A 20,767-nucleotide genomic window follows, 5' to 3' on the forward strand; every position below is an offset into this window, starting at 1 on the left:
GAGCAAAGTGTCAGTTTTGACTTACTTTAATAACATTTGGTTATGTTTCCCCTGCAGTAGAGAAACTAATACAGGAAATTATAAGATGACAATAAATAGCCCATTGTGCCATCACCTAAAGCCACCACTGTGAATAGTTGGAGGCATTTGTTTCCCTTCTGTATTGTTTTCTGTACTTTTTATAACACACCCGACAACAGAATGTATAGTCAATTTTATGGCCTCTTTTTTCCCCACTGCATATTTTAAAACAAGGTATTTCCCACATCAAGAACTACTCACAAAGATACTTTAAAATTATTCCTTGATACTCTATTTTCAGGATATGCCAGACATTATTTGATCATTTCTATATTATTGATAGTTTTGATAGTTACCATGTTGTGTTTTATAGTTAAAGCTGCAATGAGTATCATTGTATGTAAAGACTCTATTTTAAATTTCTAGAAATTCAATTACTGAGCCAAAAGTATGAATTGTTATAAGTGAAGTCCTTCCTCCCATCAGATTATGTTGGTTTGCTGAAACACTTTGCTTCTATTTTGGTTACTTTTGTTGGTTCTTTTTTGTTCACATTTAGGAAGGCCAGTTTTGAGGTTTATAATAAGAATCTGTCCATGAATAGATTACTCAGATGCTGTTAGAGTTGGAAGAAATTTGGGATCTTCTCACCCAGCCACTCATTTTACAGATGGGGCCCCAAAGACTGAGTGAGTCTGAATGACAACCCGGTGTTACCCAGGACATGAGGGCTGGTGCTCTGGTAGAACTGGGTCTCCTGACCCCCACACTAGGATGCTCTGTATCTATTGACAGGACATGGAAGGAGAGATGAAGCCCTAGAGGGTACATTTGTGGGCTGGAAGGACACGTAGGCAGTGGGGAAGTGACCTGGAGGTGAGAGTGTGAAGAGAGTCTGGGTGATGATAGACTGACATGTGGCTGATCCCAAGGCACTAAGTGATGCTCCAACAAGAAACAACTCTAGAAAGGCAGAGAATGAGAGTAGCTTTTCCTTGCCATACATTTTATTAATAATATAAAGGTGCTATAGTTTATATAACACTTTAAATTTCAAGAAGATAATGTATTGACATATATTATCTCTCTTTTTGTGTTCCACTTATTTATGCATTCACTGGTTGCTTCTTGTATGTGCCCTGACTGGGGATAGAACCTGCAACCTTGGCATATAGGGATAATGTTCTACCCAACTGAGCTACCTGGTCAAGGCTTGACATATATTAACTTATTTGAATCTCACCCCAATCCTTTGCAGACAGAAAACGGAATGTTCTAAATGACTTTTCCAAGATCACATAGCAAGCATGTAGTGAGGTTGAGACTTGACATTCAATTCCTTTTACCAGGTATACTATTTCCCCACCCAAGATCAGTGGCAATATTAGTAAGCAGTTTCCACATAGACTATAATATCACTATTTTTGTAGCTTAATTTACAGACCTGTGATGTTGCGCTGTGCACAATGTCAATCTTGAACAAGAATATTGCATTAATCTGTGCATTAAGTTTTGTAATGGAATGATTCAGAGCCTCCTTCAGATTGCTGTGGTCGGCAGCTATCTCCTCGGGGCAGCCAAGGCAACCTGTCATGGAATTCTTCCCTGAAAGAAGAATCAGGTTTTAAGTCAGTGTGTGTACTGAAGGAGCAGTCTAGCCTAGGACCTCTCCTGCGCATTGTCCAACACTCATTTATAGAGGGCCATGTGCAGCCTAAAGGCCAGTAGTGAGTGGGTAGAGGTTGTCTGTGTGACCTTCACCTTACTGCCTGCCCTCTTTTCCTCTCCTCAGAGTCAAGGGCATTTAGGGAAACTTTCCATCAGAAGGTGTTAGTTAGTACACCTTCAATATCAATGTGCTGCACTGTTCCTAGGTTTTTGCATTTTTGAAAGAAAGTGTAAAATAGCAATGCTTAATTTAATGGAATGATTGTCTAGTGGGAAAATTTTAAGTCCTCTGATTCTGGTGAGCAGGGACTTCAATGATGCTTCTCACTGTGTAATGTATGCAAATATCTTCCTTCCAAGTATGAGTAAAGCCAACTCTTGGTATAAGAAACACTGGTGTGACCATAAACTTGCACTATCTCGCTTTTCCCCCATTATAACATGCAGGAGAAAAAAGTTTTTAATTGAAAGGATTTTATTCTGAGTGATTCAATAGGAGATACAGCTTCCCCAATTTATAACACCTGATGTAGTGACATCTTATACGCAAGGAAGACCAGCTGACACTGTATCTGGAGATCAGCTTTGCCCAAAGAACAAAACCTTTCCTTCTGTCACCATATTTTCTCTGGCCACTTGCAGAGCAGTCCCAGCTGCATCAGCTACAACACAGCTGTGCAGTAATGGGGTACAGCTTTAAGGTTTGTTGATTATATCATGGGACCTAAAGCACAATTTCTATAAAAAGACCTAGCCAGTTATCTGGGATCAACATGTACTACTAGAGGATAAACATGTATTATTGCATACCTGATAAAATCTGACACTTCTGTGAGAAGGAAGCAATTCTTAGCTGATGATCCACATATGCAAGATCTGTACATTCACCAGTATCCTAGTTTTTCAAGAGTAAATAAGTTAAAAACGTTTTTAAGAACTTATAAAGTAAACAACTTGTAACATTAAATATAGGACGACCAAACGACTGAGCAGCAGGCTGCGTGGGGTGACCAGGCCAGCGGCGTGGGCAGTTGGGAGAAACAAGGCTGGCAGGGGAGATGCAGTTGAGGGTGACCAGGCCAGCAGAGGGGGGCATTTGGGGGAGACTAGGCTGGTAGGGGGGACAGTAACGGGTGACCAGGCCGGCAGGGGGGCAGTTAGGAGCAACCAGGCTGTCAGGGAGGGGGTAATTGGAGGCAATCATGCCAGCACACAGAGACGGTGAGGGGCAATAAGGCTGGCAGAGAGGGGGCAAGTAGGGGCCACCAGGCAGGCAGGTAGGCAGGTGAGCAATCAGGAGCCAGCGGAGCAGGATTATGAGAGGGATGTCCGACTGCTGGTTTAGGCCCGCCAATCGGACATCCCCCAAGTGTCCCAGATTGGAGAGGGTGCAGGCAGGGCTGAGGGGACCCTGCACTCTGCCCCCCTCCCTTCCACTCCCAGGGCACAAATTTTGTTCACTGGGCCTCTAGTTAAAAACAAAGAAAGGGGAGGGGAGGGGAGGGAAGAAAATAAGCAAAGGCAAGTTTGAAGTTAAGGAGTGTCCTTGGCAGAGCTCAGGAGCACCAAGAAGGACCTTAGGCAGGTGGGAAGAAAGGGAGACAGGAAAGTTTGAAGACATGAACAGACAAACTTGACATGGCATCATTTTATTTCAAACCTTGGTTATATGTGTAAATGCTTATTGCCAGATGTACAGATATTTTGACCAGGTAGGTAAGGCAGCTTGACTAGTGACATGGAGAGTGTGGCTGTGAATTGATGCATGCCATCTAATATCTTAGTGACCAAGTCTTCCTGTGTAGCTGAGTATTCCCACACCTGTAAATACTGGACACCAAATGCTAATAACTTTATAATTCAATTTTGGCCTACTTACACCTTTTGAGAGGGCCTTGCAGTCTTGGGTTAAGAATTTAAAATTCTCCTTGGAACAATTAGTCTGCTCAATAAAGTAAGTAACTTCATAGTTTGATCCAGACACCACCTGAAACAATGTTGAATTAAATAGTTAAAGGGAAGTTTAAACATTACTCACTGTGTTATGAGGAACTTAGAATACTGCCTGGCATATTGCAAGTACTCAAAAATATAAACTCTTAGTACCAGGCAAAAGTCATGACTGAATAAATATTGAGCACTTTATGACTCTCACACTCCTCAACACACACACACACACACACACACACACACACACACATTCACATCTGAAAATAAAAAGCAATATATAGGTGGAATTACTGTATCTTCTTAAGAAAAACCTAAGCAATATTTCCTCTGCCAGGCAACTGAAAAATAATGTCCTTTTGAAGTTTGTGAAATATGAATAATACTCTTCTAGATGGTTAAAAACACTTTGGAGCTAGAATGGCCTTTACTGGTAAGTTCTCAGGTTCCCAGACAGTCAGGCAGTAAGTTTTGTGCTGCTTTATCTTGGGTTAGTCCCACCCCGATTGCTGGCTATGAACGTAATTGAGTAGAACATGCATCTTGCATGAAAGGAAGTTGGATGGTCTATTAAAAGCAGGGAATGTTACTGACTAAAGTAAGTCCCTCATAATTAGACACTGAAATACAAGGAACCCAGTCAACTGTCAGTAAAGACTTAGTGAACTGGGTCAATGAAAGGCCAGAATTTCCAAGTGTTTACATTCTTTTAATGATATAAAATCTATAATTTAGAGAGTGCTCAGAAAGCCGTGCCAACTGTTTGGGTTCCATTGTATATTTTGGAGCCATGTTTGACTCATGATGGCTAAGTGATAATGTAATTTTCTTAAAACCTTAAGGCTAGAATGATCTTTTCATCTCACCATCTCTAAGAAAAACATGTATTTCTAACTAACCATTGATTAAAACCAACCTCAGAGTCAGGGGTCTGATTAACCACACTTTTGCCCTTTATATATTGCAGTATCTGAATCACTTTGACTCAAGAGAAATCCCTTTACCTCCTATGCTAGTCAGATGCGGACATAAAAGAGCTCCCTCACCACCACTTACGGAATCATAGGTTTTCTATTGACCAATGGTTTATATTAGGTAATGAAACCCTAAACATAAATATCCAACAAATTTTAACAATACTGTGAGAAAAGGAAACTAAAGCACAAACCTCTCTCTGTGCCCTTTCTACTTCTTTAAGAGCAAAGAGGTGGGAATGACCAGTGTGGTTGTTAAAATGTTCAATGGCATGTCTCAGAACAGGGTGGAAGTCAGCGGGTACAGTCCTTATGGGGTGCAGGCAACCATGGCATTCATACTCAGAGGTCACCACAGGGCCCTTGGCTTGACAAAGAAAGAGTAGGCAAAAGGGCAGCATTAATGTGCAAAATCCACATTCAGATACATTGTCCTAAATAAGTAAGATAATTCCAAAGACCCTGGCAAACACACTTTCTAGTACATTCTAGTATATATTAGAAAAAGAGAACACATGACTGCTTTTTTGTCAGAGAGAAAAAAACCTGCCATTGACTTAGGAACATCTTATGTGCATATTATTTTTCATAATTATTTTAAATTTATTTAAAAATCATTGTAAATTATAGCATAATACATTAATTTATCCTCTTATAAAAAAGTAAAATGCTACAGATATAGTACCATTTATTTTTCAGTGTTCATTAAAGCTCCTTGAAACCTAGTTCAGGATGTAATATGTTTTGTATCAATTCATTTCAACAACCATGTACATATTTTATTCTTTCTGTATATGTCAGGTGCTGAGTTAGACTGTGGGGTTGCGTTAATTTGTTAGTGATGGTTAATGTGGTGTGTTGGGGAGCACAAGAAACTTCATTGGAAAGTTTGTAAGGAGGACATTCTGATAAAAGGGAAGTGTGTAGAATGCTGCCTGCCTTGTTTATTGAAATTCCAACTTAGGGGAGACACAGGGGAGTGTTGAAGGTGGCACCCCTAATTATTCCTTGACCTTTTCAAACAAGTCTGATTACATACAGACCCCAGGTGTTTACTGGAATCCTTATGCTTCAACCCTGGATGCCCTTACCTAGAGGACAATGTAAACATATGTGTCCTCCCAAGATTACTCACCCTTCTGATTGTATCTAAAGATAAAAAATGCAATAAAAGTATAACAAGGCAGGCAATCCAGGCTGCTCTGGCTGCTAGAGCCAGGAGCCCCTTAGCCCTCAAACTGTATCTGAGTAATCTGTTCATTCATTGTTCAGGGGCTGCTGGTCAGCTCCCCCAGTGGTGAAGGTGTTGAGCAAAGTGGAGTGGGAGAGACAGAACTGCAGATGGATATTTCAAAATAATTCGGCTAGAGCTTGGGAAGGCAGGAGCCCAGAGTGAGCTCAAGAAAGACTTTCATGAGGAGAAGAGGCCTGAGCTAAGAAGGGTGTAAAGTGGTCAAGGTCAACTGGGCAACATAAAGTGTGAGCCTGAGAAGGAGGAACAAAGGGAGGAATGGCTCTCAAGAAAGCAGGATGAGTCAGGGGCAGCCTGTGGGATGCGGTGTATGCTTTTTACCGGGCTTAAAGCAGGAGGCAGGGACTGGCGATTGAGGTCAGGGCAATTGGTAGAGAGAGTCCTCTGCTGTGGAGCCCAGGCCACACTCTGGAGTACAGGGGTTATGAACTGTATTCCAAGGGTCATGGGCTTTTTGGTGAACCTGAAGAGAACTATGGCGCCCTCTGCTGGAAAATGCCGGTACTCACAATGTTCTCCATATAATTTCAGGGTGTGCAATGACTCACTGAATTAAGAGTGGTCGGCAGTAATGATGGGGTGCCACTAATGGGGTTTTAATAAAATAACATAAAATATTAAAACAGGATCGAGCTTGTATTAAGATTCCAAGCAATGTTTATAACAGACTAGAGGCCCAGTGCATGAAAACATGAACTGAGCGGAGGGGTCCCTCAGCCTGGCCTGCAACCTCTTACAGTCAGGGATGCCTTAGAGAATGTCCGCCTAAGCCAGCAGTCAGACATCCTTCTCGCAGTCCAGGACTCCCTCACTCCTTACTGCCCACCTGCTCACTGTTCCTTACCGCTCAGCCAGCTGTTCCTTAGTGCTGTTATGGAGGTGGGAGAGGCTCCTGCCTCCACTGCTGTGCTTGCCAGTCATTAGCCCAGCTCCTGGCTGAGCGGTGCTCCCCCTTTGGGAGCACACTGACCACCAGGGGGCAGCTCCTGCGTTGAGTGTCTGTCCCCTGGTGGTCAGGGCACATCACAGTGATTGGTCGTTCTGGTCGTTCAGTCATAACGGTCGCTTAGGATTTTATTATATGGATAGCCTTAACCCGCTGGTCAGTAGAGGCACATGCTATAAAGAGGAAACCATGAAGGCACCCTGGGCCCCTTTGCCTTGGGCTCTCACTGTCTGAGTGTGCAGGACCCAAAGAGAATCAGGAGGCCAACAGTGTTCTACAACAGTGTCCCTCAGTTGCGAGTAGGTCAACACAACTCCCCTTGCAGCTGTTTCTTGGTACTCACTCCATAAGCATGTGTGTCAGAAAAAAGATTTACTGAGTGAATATTCATAGCTTTCCTCTCTGCTCTCCCGTTGCAGAAGGCATGTTGCAACAGGGCAGTGGACAAAGTTAACAGACTGGAGGGGACTTACATGGGAAAGGAGTGAGAATTACTGAGGGGAGAAGAAAAGATTGATGAACACAGAAGGGGGAGGGGGAAGGGAGTAGAGATCAGAGGCTGGTTTGCTGACCTCAAGGGCAGCTCTGACTGGGGTAAGAGGAGAGATGGAGCAGTCTTTTGAGGGTGAAAGATACAAATTCAGTTTTTCCAGGCAATGGAATAAGTTTTCATCCTGCTCCAACATTTCTGGGGAGATTTTTAAAAAAATTTTAAAAGAGTTTAAATTTTGAATTCTGAAACATATTTTGCCAAAAATGTTTCAGATAAGGGATTACCTTGTAGTAATCACCTTGTAGTAATTGTGGATGTACAAGGTGTGGAAAGAGCTTTTTCTCTCATAGTATATAAGTGCTGTGTTCTGGATCATGTGAAAATTTGCTTATGAGCTAAAGATTTTAAACTAAATAATAAAAAACTACTCCAATTTTTTTTTTTAAAAATGTGATTTCTTTTCTGTTTTTGACTGTTTTTCTTTCAATGCCACTTCTTGCAAGAGCTGAAACTCAAGAAATATAGTTTTTGTGGGTTCCTTTTGGAATACTAAGGCCAATATAGAACAATTGCTCCTAAACTGATGTTCACCAGTGTAGCTAAAGATGCTGTTCTGGAGCCTCCTATATTAAAACCCTATCTTGCAAAAGGCCAGTTCTAGGTTGGCTTTTGTGACTGACAGTCCCTAGATGTGCCCATTCTTCTGCACCCAGCCACTCTGCCACCAAAGGGAAGGAGCTAACAGTGGTTATATCTGCATAAGTTGCTCCATTCTTACAAGGTCTACTCTACCAACTCTGCTAATTGCTAGCTATGGGATACTGGGCAAGATACTTAACTGTGGTGGGCCTGGGTCTCCTCATTTGTAAAATGAGAATATTAACACTTGCCTCAGAGAATTGTTGTGAGGATGAAATAAATCAACATTTGTAAAAAGATTAGCCCTGTGGCTAGCAATAAGTGCTCAATAGATGTCAGCTTTGATTACTTTTATTGTGATGATCATCAACACAGTTTTATGCTTTAACTTCAAGCCTGCCATCTAGCTTCAGTCTACAATAACCCTCTGCAGTGAGAATTACTGTGATCCCCTTTTAAGGAAAAGGGAAACCAAAAAGGTGAAGATCTTTTGAAAGATTGCAGCCTAGATCAGACCTCAAAGCCTGTGCTTTTCTGGCTCTAGGACACCCCCACAACTGAAGCATGCGGCATGTTTTCTAGTCCTTTCCCAGGGCCTTTGCACACACCTAATTCAGAGCTGCCTTCTGGGGGAGGCCAGGGGATGATTGGCAGGAGCCTGTCCCCACCTCAGGACTCTGTCACTACAGCCACCCCCCTCCCCCTCAGCCCCCTTCACCAAGGCTGCAAATAGCATTGCACAGCCACCCACTGCCCTCTGGGAAAGGGCTTTGTCCAGGTTATGGTCCTGGCCCCACTCAGAAATGGTTCATTTCCCCCCAGGACAGTGACACCCTATATATCAGCTACCTGGAGTAATGTGGCAGGTCTGGGATGTCACAGAGAATTCCACATTCCGTCTCTTCCCTATGTTCGCCATGCATTCTCCTGTGGCCTAGAAAGAAGAAAGATGAAAGAAAGAAAGAAAGAAAGAAAGAAAGAAAGAAAGAAAGAAAGAAAGAAAGAAAGAAAGAAAGAAGGAAAGAGAGAAAGAAAGAGAAAAAGAAACAAAGAAAAAGGAGAACATTTATCTTAATCTTTCAGAAGGAGAAGTGCACCTAGTGCTGTTGCTACTTAGTAAGTATGGCTTTTCTCTTATTTAAAACTTAATATTTTTTCTAACAGAGTTTTGAGATACAAGAATGAATGTTTTTGTAGCCTAATCATTATTATTTACAAGCTATTGATATGCATAAGGTGTCCAGAGGAGAGGCAGTATAGATAGTGAGGTTTTAAACTAATGTTATGTTTGGACACTGGAGATATTTCTTTTTCACCAAGGTGAACACAGTGCCCTAAAACTAGCCTGCCGAACTCTCCTCTTACAGTTCAACTTCAGGGTTCAGCTGCACAGAGGATGTGGTGCTTTTGATACCATTGTAATAACCAGGTATTAACTGAAAAGGAGCAAAGGGAAGGCCAAATAGACACATGCCCAGTAACGTCTGGGTGACTTAGGGAAGGTACTTGTCTGTCAGTCACCCCCGGGAACATAGTTGGTGTGGCCACTGCAAGCACAGGAAGATTTCAGATATTAAACTCCTAAACAAAGGCGTTCTCTCTCTTGCCTCTCTTGCACACTATGGCTCCTGGCTCTCTTGTTGCAGGGGACACACTTCCCTGCATACACCCACATGGCCCACAGCCATATGTCCCCTCCACACCCACACAAACAATGGACTAATGGATGGGAACTAGCCTGATACTGCGCCGGACCCCGCTCCACCATGGAATAGAAACTTGGGACATTGGTTTGGATTTTGGCTCTGCTGATTCCCCAGCTGCACCTCTTTTAGGACTGGTTTAAGGGAAATGGGACTTTAGAAATGCAGATATGGAATTCCACACAAATAAAGATCTCTTATCTTCCTGTGTGAGTCTTAGAAAGTTCTTTTTCTCAAGATATCATGAGGACCGGACCCCCAGCATCCAGTGAGAAAAGGGATCCCCGTTTCCACCAATAACGTTTGACAGATTAAAGAGATGAGTCCATGGACTATGGAAAGAGTGGCTTCCTTCCTGGCAGATACTGGCTGTTAGCTCCCTCAGGGTAAGGCTAAACAACCAGCTGTGGTGTGGCAAACAGATGGTAGGCATTTGGTTAAGATATCTTGTTATTAATACAAGGTCTTTTCATATGTATCTCCTTTCATCTTTCAATTTGTGTCAATTTTACAAGGAGCCCAAGGGTTAAAAGTGGTCAGCTAATTAGAGGCAGAGTAGAATTCCAACTCAGGTCTGCACAAATAAAGCACCCAATTGGTCATAGGAGTCCCCTCTTCATGGGAGGGCGTTCTCCACTCTCATTGCTGGCCTCTCATGCCCTTTCTGTCTGTGCAAGAACATAGACATCAACCATTTGACTTCTGTACACATTTGAGCCCCTCACAAACAGGCTCCACAGAACTCATCACCCCCAGCACTAGTAGAATAACTTGGTCTCAATTGAGAAAACTGGAGGCTCCGGACCATCACACTTACAGCTTGCTCAGCTTCTTTGTAGTCACACTCCTGCCAGGTTTTGCCACTTTGAACAGGACAGTCGCCCTCCTTGATTTCGTACTTGACAGAATAAAATATGTCATGATCTACCTGGAAAAAAGCAATCAAACATACATAGGGCTCATTCAACTGCCAACAGCAGACCATTGGAGAGGGATCTGGTGCAGTTATGAATATTTGATATTGGTTTAATTCAACAAGAGCAAAAACATTTACTAAAAATAATGAAAGTTATAAATACTTGGAAGAATGTTCATAATATATTTATAAACATGTATTTTCAAATAACAAAGTAGTATACATAGTATTAGCCTATTTTTGTAGAAAGCAATGTACATGCACATATATCATTTTTAAACCCTGAAAAGCTATGCAGCACAGCTGTTAACATGATGCGTCTCAGTGGTGGGTGTATGGTTATCTTTTATTCTCTTCTTTAATCAAACATTCCTAAATGTTCTGAGTATTTCTTGAAAAGAAATATATATTACTTTTACAATTAAAAAACAAACCAACAAACAAGAGTACTTTCTTTTTTCGTTTTTTGAAAAAAAAATGTTAACAGGTATCTCTGGATGATGAGATTAGTTAAGGGTAATTTTAATATTTTTATTTGGTTTGTTTGGTTTTCTATTTTTTTCTAACATGTCATAAAATAATAAATAAAGCTGTTAAAGCTCAAGGTACTGAGCTAGATGAGCTTTTTTTATGCAAAATCCTGGCATGGTGGAGCAGCAAGAGACCGGAGAGGTGCTGTTGCCCAGCCCCTCACTTTGTAGGTGAGAGAATGGAGCCCCAAGTAGAGAGGGCAGAGCTTAGGCAGCCGCCCACCTTGGAAAGGCAAAGCCAACCCAGACCCAGGGTCTCCTGAGTCCAGGGGCAGGGCTCTCAGAGCCTGCACTCATCAGAGTATTTGCATCTGGGAGATGATGGAGTCAAACATGATAGTGCCGAGGTTCGTTTCAGGTCTCAGATTTAGATAAAGCAGCAGGTGATAATGATTCTGTGGACATTTTAGAAAAAAAAATACCCAACAACAACACATTTGCCACAGGTGTCAGACAATGACGACAACACCAATAAAACATCACTGAAGGCACCAGGACTCGCATGACTACAATAGCTGGTAAAACAAAATGGCGCAATGTCACTTTCAGAAAAAAAATAAAAAGCCCACTGGGCTTTTTTTCTTTAATCTCATCATGTCAAATGGATGGATTTTATCTTCCACCGAAGTAAACTATCACAGAGACATAGTGAAATTCATTTGAACAAAGTATTGAAAACTTGTATTTTTTAACTTTGCTTTTTTTCTTTAAAAATAATTTGTTTTCTTTTGCATGACAAAAGACTCCTAGTTTAAAAACAGGGTACATCAAAAACAAAAATATCCTCCTGTGTCCCATCTTTATTTTCACCAATGCAAGAAATCCTTCTGGAATATCAGCATGTGATTAAATAGGTATCAAACCACTGAACCTACATGTTAATACATATTCTGTTATGGCAAAATAACCAAGAATTTCCCCCAAAGAAAGATTTTAATTTTCTAAATTAAAAGGGCCTAAGAGGATTCTTTGAGAACAAACAAAAATCTCTTATGCCAGGTTTTTTAGGCTAAATATGGATAACACACTGGCAGCTGAAGAAAGCTGAAACTATAAATAGTTCCAAACTAAGAATTTCTACATTTCTTTAGAAAACAGAACCAGAATTCCTTTTTAAAAATGACTCTGTGGAATGGCTTTACTTCCATATTTACCTAATATTGTAACAGTAAAACAGACACAAGAACATTGATGACAGCTCAACAATGCTGGATGCAGGACGTTTACACATGCACTTTTGTTTAAAAGTCCCACAGCTTTATTGACTAAGGCTGGACAGCAAGTCATATGATCCTATTTGATGCCTTTTCTACAGTGTCCAAGATCAGTATACGGATACAGCCAAAGACTGGGCCCCGACTTTCAGGAAAAAGACCACAAAGAAGAAAATCAGGGTAGTTATTTAGTCCCCCTAGTTAATTGTTTGAACTGGAACAACAAAAGGTGGAAAACAGGGACTGCAATGAATTAAAGGAGTTGGAAAAGTTGGTGGAGAGTCGCATGGTGTACGAGTAACATCATTGGGCTTTGGATGTCAAGGACAGTGCAAAAAAGAGAATCTATGGGACCAAGTACTTATAATATCCTGTGGTGTCACTCCCTCAACAACGTTAGGTTATCTGCAGGTGATAATAAATAGATTAGTTATGCAATAGGCAGTGTGTCAAATATGCATTCGTCCTGTGGAATGAACCACCACAGAGATACATGATACCATAAACATTCTTTAAGTGTTCTTGTGTTGTGTCTGATTTGCTTGTTTTCAAAGCCAGGCAGGCAAACTCTTCCCGGGGATGTCCTTGGAGAGAAGAGTGGTCCACTGAGCCTGGTTTGTTTAATTTTTCCTTTATCAAGAGATGATGATTGACATCTGAGAGATGCAAATCAAAACCACAATGAGATACGATCTCACACCTATCAGAATGGCTATTATCAACAAATCAACAAAGGGCAAGTGCTGGCTAGGATGTGGACAAAAAGGAACCCTCCTGCACTGCTTTTGGGAATGCAGCCTGGTGCAGCCACTGTGGAGAACAGTATGGAGTTTCCTCAAAAGGTTAAAAATGGAACTCCCATTAGACCCAGTAATCCCACTTCTACGACTATATCGCAAGAAACCAGAAACACCAATCAGAAAGGATATATACACCCCTATGTTCATAGCAACACCATTTATAATGGCTAAGATTTAGAAACAGCCTAAGTGCCCATCAGCAGATGAATGGATTAAAAAGCTGTCTACACATCTACACAATGAAATACTATGCTGCTATAAAAAAGAAGAAACTTTTAGCATTTCCAATAGCATGGATGAAACTGGAGAGCATTATGCTAAGGGAAATAAGACAGTCAGAGAAAGATAAATATCACATGATATCAATCATATGTGGGATATAATGATCAACATAATTTGATGAAGAAGAATAGATCCAGAGACAAATTGTGGGGGGGAGGGGTAGAAAGCAACCAAAGGACTCATATGCATGCATATAAGCATAACCAATGGGACACAGACACTGGGGCGGTGGGGGCTCTCCCGGGTGGGAATGGCTGGGAGGGGGTGTGGTCAATTGGTGGAAAAGGAGACATATGTAAAACTTTAGATAATTAAAAAAATGGGGGGAGAGAGGATGATTGACTTTAAAGAGAAATAAAGCTAAATGTTGTTTGATTTTGATTTTTTTTCCCCTTTCAGTTGTATCATTCTGAATGTTTCCATATAAACAACAACAAAAAATCACAACTAAACCCTCTGCCACCCTCCCTCCCCCGCAAGTGATAACATAAATCCCAAATGACCTCAAGGTTAAATTCAACTCACTCACCGTCTTGTTGCCTTCGGTTATGCGGTACAATACAAACTGGTTGCCACTTTTGCTTCTATCATTGTATTTCTTCAGAGCTGCATCCACAGCCTTAAATACATCCTCATCATTGCAGTCAACTTCTTGTGGTTGGTCCTCTTGGGCGAAACTTGTTAGCAGCCTGGAACAAAGGAAAAGGATGGCAATTAACTTCATGATTTGTCAGTCTCCCTCTGGGAGTTTCACCAAGAATTGGAAGCTAACTTGGAGGCTGATGTTAACCCTCTTCAGCCTCTTATCTCTTCTGTCTCTCCTCTCTCTGCCTTAGCACTTTAGGGTTCTGCTTGGTTTCCTGCTGCCCTCCACTATTTGCCCTCTTATAAAGACAAATGGCTCCACTGGATTATGCAAGCAGATCTCAGGCTGGAACATTACAGCACTGGGTCGTTGACCTGCTTGTTTGCATTTGGGAGGCATGTGTGAGCACATTTCCAGGTAATTGCTCAAGTTTGTATAGGAAATCAGAGTACAATCCAATAAAGGAGAAAAAAAATCAACCACCTGTTATTCCCTTTCTCAAATGACTTTCCCAAAGCTATTTATGAAGGTCACTGCATGTGACAACAAAGCAACCATGAGGAGACACCTTTCAATATAATTTCTTTGCACTCCTGGAGAGCACATGCACAGGGACATAGTGAGTGCAGGGAGTCTCACACAGGACATTGGCATGACTGAAAGTAAAAAATGGGCATCCTATCTGGTCTCTGGCTAAGCCAGCATCTCTCCACTCAACTGGATCTGCTGTAGAAAGGAAAATGTTCCCCAGGGTAGAGGAGACAGGAGAGAAACTTAAGGATAGATGGTTTGAATGTAGCCCGCTGACCCTGTCCTTCCTTCTTGTTTCTGGTTTGGTGGACTTTATAGGGGTCTTTCATTCAGCAAGCCTAAGTGACCTTTCAGATAAAGTTAGACTATTCAGGGAGAGGAGGTCTAAAGGTAGGTTAAAGATATGGGCTAGAACTGTTTTTCCTCCAAGTCTTACTCTCTACCCCCCCAAAAAATGTTTGTCTTCTTTGTTGATCAGGTACCTAGCTTGGCAAGCCAATCTCCCTGAGAACCTTTGGAAAAGAGGGATCAATGGGGGCTGAATGATGGCCTTGTAACAGAGTGGCAGGAACATGAACTTGGCAGTAAGCCCAACCTTAATTCCCATCCAGCTCTGCTACTTAACTGCTAAGTGATCCTGAGCAAATCAGGGTTATATAGCCTTTCTGGGCCTCAATTTCCCGATCTGGAAAAGTGAGATATCATAACATCTTATGAGGTTTTCTGAGGAGTAATGAGATAAAACATGTGCAGAGCTTGGTAATTAGATCATATAAATTATATCTAATACTAGTGGCCCAGTGTATGAAATTCATGTATGGGGAGGGGGGATTCCCTGAGCCCAGCCTTCACCCTCTCCAATCAGTGACCCCTTGGGGGATCGGGCCTAAACCCGAAGTCAGACATCCCTCTCGTAATCTGGGACTGCTGGCTCCTAACGGCTCACCTGCCTGCCTGCCTGATCGCCCCTAACTGCCTCTGGCTGCTTGTCTGATTGCCCCGAACAGCCCTCTCCTTCCTGCCTGATTGCCCCTAACTGCTCTCCCCTGCCAGCCTGATTTTGCACCCAATTGCCCTCCCCTGCAGGCCTGGTCACCCTCAACTGCCCTCCCCTGCTGGTCTGATCTTGCCCCCAATGGCACTCCCCTGCTGGCATGATCTCTCCCCCAACTGCCCTCTCCTGCTGGCCTGATCGCCCCTTACTGGCTCTGCCTCGACCCCCACCACCATGGCTTTGTCTGGAAGGAAGTCAGACATCCGGAAGATGGCTTGATGACCCAGTCTAATTAGCATATTACCCTTTTATTAGTATAGATAGATTATATAGTATAGGATTGCTTAAATGGTGGGGGGCGGGGGAGCCTTTTTCAGCAGGAGGAGATGCTCTTGGCAGACAAAAACACATAATCCCTATATCTGGACTGATAGCCAGCCATATGCACTATACTGTCAAACCAGTAATTAAAAAATTGAACCCCTTCCTTTTAAAAAAAAATATATATTTTATTGATTTTTTTTACAGAGAGGAAGGGAGAGAGATAGAGAGTTAGAAACATCGATGAGAGAGAAACATCGATCAGTTGCCTCCCTCACATCTCCTACTGGGGATGTGCCCACAACCCAGGTACATGCCCTTGACCAGAATCGAACCTGGGACCTTTCAGTCCGCAGGCTGACTCTCTATCCACTGAGCCAAACTGGTTTTGGCTGAACCCCTTTCTTACACCTTACACCAAACAGCTGTTGCCCTTAAAACCCCTCCTCAGCCCCCACCTTAGATTCTGCCTTTGCAGTTCACCCAGATTTGGTTCTGATTTGTCGGTTTCATGTAGCCTGAAAGACAGCAAGATCCCAGAGGGAGATGAATATGGTATTCTTCGCAGTCATGTTCATTAGTAGTCTTAGAGAGACTCCTGCATCCCCAGTTTGATTCAGAAGAAGCAGATACACTACACCAAAGAGTGATGTGAGCAGAGTAATAAGCATTCCTTAGCAGGGGGACCTGGGGAACCAGTGAGGAAGAATCAGACCTTCTTCTCATGTCCACCACCCAAACACCTGGGACTATGTGAGAATCTTGAAATGAGGCATAACTTTGTGTGGAAAGGAGCAGGGTGGGGAAACTCTAAAAGGGACTGAGGTTAAGTTTTCTATTATCCCAGCAGGATGGCAACTTGAAATATAAATCAATGTTTTAAAAATACAGTGATATTTCTGGGGCATTTGAATTTATGGTCATGATTCATGCCTATGAACTTCTTTGAAAATTATATCCTGAGCTTTGTTTGCTTTATAATTAAATTTAGAACTTATTTCTCCAAATTAAAGGGAATACAGAGAACTAGAAATAAGAAGTAGGAGAGAATTTGGATCACTTTATAAGAACAATCCTTTATATGACAATACATGCTTTCTTGGCATGCCCAGCTACAGCATAAGTACTAAAAGGGGAATGATGCTAGAATTGAAGGAGTTGAGGCCAGGAAGTAAAGAAATTCTGAGGATCAGAGATTTGTCTTGAGTGGTGTAGTAGCCAGTGAGAGAATTAACATTTGACTTGGGACACTAGGATTTTTTCCTCTCCTCTCCATTTTTCTTGTTCTTCTCATGTCATCTCCTCTCCTACACACATTTTTTTAAAATATATTTTATTGATTTTTTACAGAGAGGAAGGGAGAGGGATAGAGAGTTAGAAACTTCGATGAGAGAGAAACATCTATCAGCTGCCTCCTGCACAGCCCCCACTGGGGATGGTCCCGCAACCAAGGTACATGCCCGTGACCGGAATTGAACCTGGGACCCTTCAGTCCGCAGGCCGACGTTCTATCCAGTGAGCCAAACCGGTCAAGACAACACATTTTGTCCTATTCTGAATATGAAAGTTAAGATTACAATAACCTGTAATGTTGCATTTATTATTGGTTACATTTTATTTATGGTTCTAATTCAGAACATTACTCATTCTTCAAGGAACTCAGATTTGTTTTTAGAAATGTCTCTTCAAAAAACTTTGAAACTTGTGAAAATTCACTATTGAACATCCCTGGATATAATTCAGAGGCTGATTGAGGGACTGAATTTTTGGCTTTAGAGGATAGTTGTGGTTTAGCAATGAGAAGCTGGGAAAATTGGCTACAGGAAGAGGAAGATCTTCACCTTTCCTTGATGGAGGGAGTCGGTAAACATATCCAATTTGTCTCCATTTTAAGGGAAAATGTCCTTTGCCTGGACCTCTTTCTTCTGAGTGCCTATGTGGTGGGCCATGGCCCTGGTGATGGTGACCTTAGGGACCTTGCCTATGGGGTGGTGAGTCACAGGGTCCATTGTCATGAAAACCATGGCCATCAGGATGCTGTCCATAGAGATGGTGTCCATGGGGTTGGTGTCCATGAGGTTGATGCTCATGAGGATGATGTCCATGGGAATGGTGCTCATTGGAACTATGATTATGAGGAGGTGCATGTGTGCCATTGGTGCCAAAATGGAAGTGATGACATCTTGAAGGGGACAGTCATGAAGGAGCTCCTGCTTGAAGTGGTGGTCTGAGTGATTTTTGTCGTCCATAGGAGGTGGGCATCCAGGTTTATGTGACTTGTGGGGATGGGTTATCTCTGGATCTACTGTGTGTAAATGAAGGCTTGTGGGCAGAGGAATGCCCATGGCCTCCAGAATGTAGGAGATGGTCCAAATGGGGTTGAACATCACTGATGTTTCTATGTTCTTGATGAAGGACACCACAGAAAAGTGACTATCATCATGTAAAGAAGAAATTAGATGTTTAACTTGATTTAATTCAATTAAATCCATACTTTTGGATTGCAGAAATAGATTTTTAAAGTAGACTATCAAAGAAGGGTTCTCAAATTTTTATCGAGGCAAATTGGCATTTAAAATACAAACAAAAATCATCATCTACCACCATCATTTCACAATAACAATAATATTATATAACAACAGTCAGAAAGATAATCTCAGAGTAAAGGATGGTTCTTTTATATGTAATATGTTATACCACAAAAAATTTTCTTATTATCTTTATTTTTCTCATTTCCATATAAAGTGATAAAATTATATTACAGAATGGTACTCATCTGTAGATCAACATTTCAAAAACTTGTGCCTTATAATTTAGGCTCTCAACAGAGTTCTGAGACTGTATGATATTAGCATCTCTTACTCCTAAAAGATGAGCACTTGACTTCTTCACTATCTTTATTCAGGTTTTAATATTTTAAAAAAATCTGTGCAGCCATGCCTATGGTGATAAACCTGCCTCCCTTCTTGGTTTGTCCCATGGATATTTGAATTACTTTTTTTCTGATATAAAAAAATACTGTGAAGAATATTTGTGTGTAGAACAAACGTTTCCACACAGGGTATTCTCATAAAATATTGTTTTGTATTGTATTTTACATATCTTTATATAATAAACTAGAGGCCCAGTGCAAGAAATTCATGCATGGGTACTGTCCCTAAGCCTGGCTGGTGATTGAAGCTTGAGTGTCTGGCATGGAAGAGCAGGTCCCAGCTGACCTCTGGCCCCTGAGCAGCACCTGGGCCCCTGGGTCCCCACTTGTCCCCCTCTCCCTGAGTCACGGCGCCCAAGTCCCCACACTGAGATGTGGTGGAGCGCAGCTAGACACCATGGGCTAAGGTGCAGCATGGGCCTCTGAGTCACCCAGAGGCACTGCACGGAAGCCAGGTGGGCAGCGTGCTCTCTCCCATCTGGACTCAGCAGACCAGCTCCGGAGCTAACCCACAGTGAGCCCGTCCAGCCCCTGTGGTCCCTGAAGCCTTTTGGGGCTGGCAGCCTCCACTGTCACCCTGCTTCCAGTGCCTCCTTGGCGATGCCCACCATGTTCCGCACCACCCTCTGGTGGTCAGTGCACATCATAGCGAGCAGTCAAACAGTGGAACTCCTGGTCAAGGGAAGAATATACATATTTAGGCTTTTATTATATAGGAGATCTTCCATTGATTTCAGAGAGGAAGGGATAGGGAGAGAGATAGAAACACCAATGATGAGAGATAATCATAAATGGGCTGTCTCCTGCATGCCCCACACTGGGGATCAAGACCACAACCTGAGCATGTGCCCTGACAGGGAGTCAAACCTTGACCTCCTGAGTCATAGGTCTGAAAGGGTGAGGGCTATGCCCTCCATCTTGCTCCGTATCCTCCATGTTGGGGTAGGAGCCATGTGCTCAGACCCCCTTCTTCCCGGAAGCCCAGGCCTCTGCTGGCCACACCCGGGATTTCTTTAAACTAACCAATGACAGTTGAGGGATGTGCGCTCCATAAGAATTACCGCATCCTATGTAACAAGACCCGGCTTGCGCCTGGCCAATCCACAGGGCCCACAGTCCCCTCACTCCACCCCCTATTAAAACCCTGGTTTTTCTCACAGCAGTCTCTCCCCCCTTCTGGCCGTTGGGTCAGAGGGGGCTGGGAGCCAGACCTGGGTCTGTACTACTAATAATAAAGGATCCTTTGCTTTTGCATCGAACATGGCTGGCTCCCTGTTGGTCTGTGGGGATCTTGAAATCTGGGCATAACAGGTCTAGTTCAACCACTTAGCCACGCCCACCAGGCTCTTGTTCTTATTTTAAAGGAGAGAGAATTAACACTCCAGAGGTCAACTTGCCCAAAACAGCCAAGTTACCCAGGGGCAGAATCGAAGGGAGGGTCGGGGACTGGTTCTAAACATGCACTCATGAGGCCTCTGTGTTAATGGGTTCATCCAGGGGGGCGGGTGGACATACACTGTCTCTGGCTCTTCAAGCGGCACTTCCTCAAGACCCTCAGATTCCCTGAATGACCCCCAACCCTCCCTACCTGCCATCGGAGCTGAGGAGGGTGGAGGATGGGAAGGGCCATCTGTGGTTCACCTGGGAGGGGACGTGGGAGGGGGAGAGAGGGGTAGAACTGGGAGCACCACAGACCCCAGGTGGGAGTAGAGGCAATGATCTGGAAACTGATCGCCCTGTCCCAGCATCTCAGGAGCGTTTCTTTGCCCAGAAGCACTGCAAGCATTGCCTTAGGCTGTGGGACTTGGAGCTGGTCTCCGCAGTTCTGTTCTGTGGTACAGGATCCTCTCTGTCCTGGAAACTAGAGTCGGGGAATGGAGTCGACCACCTGGGCAAGCCCTTTGCATTGGACCCTGAGACCTTTTGTGTCACGCATGACCCAGTTCGGGGCACAGCTGATCTGTGTGTCCACAAGGGGGCTTCATTTTCCTAGTTTTCAACACTTGCTTTCCATAATA

General features: G+C 42.9%; 2 pseudogenes; both read right to left on the bottom strand.

Moving 5' to 3' along the window:
* Window positions 1-14,267, bottom strand: part of LOC139004014 (kininogen-1-like) — a 32,501-nt pseudogene extending 18,234 nt beyond the window's left edge.
* A 3,189-nt stretch (window positions 14,268-17,456) lies between these two features.
* LOC139002660 (histidine-rich glycoprotein-like) lies at window positions 17,457-18,309 on the bottom strand (annotated as a pseudogene).
* Between the last annotated feature and the right edge of the window lie 2,458 nt (window positions 18,310-20,767).

Source organism: Myotis yumanensis, unplaced genomic scaffold (genome assembly GCF_028538775.1).
Source record: "Myotis yumanensis isolate MYYU_CA2020_CCGP unplaced genomic scaffold, mMyoYum1.0.hap1 SCAF_2, whole genome shotgun sequence".
Classification (NCBI taxonomy): Eukaryota; Metazoa; Chordata; class Mammalia; order Chiroptera; family Vespertilionidae; genus Myotis; species Myotis yumanensis.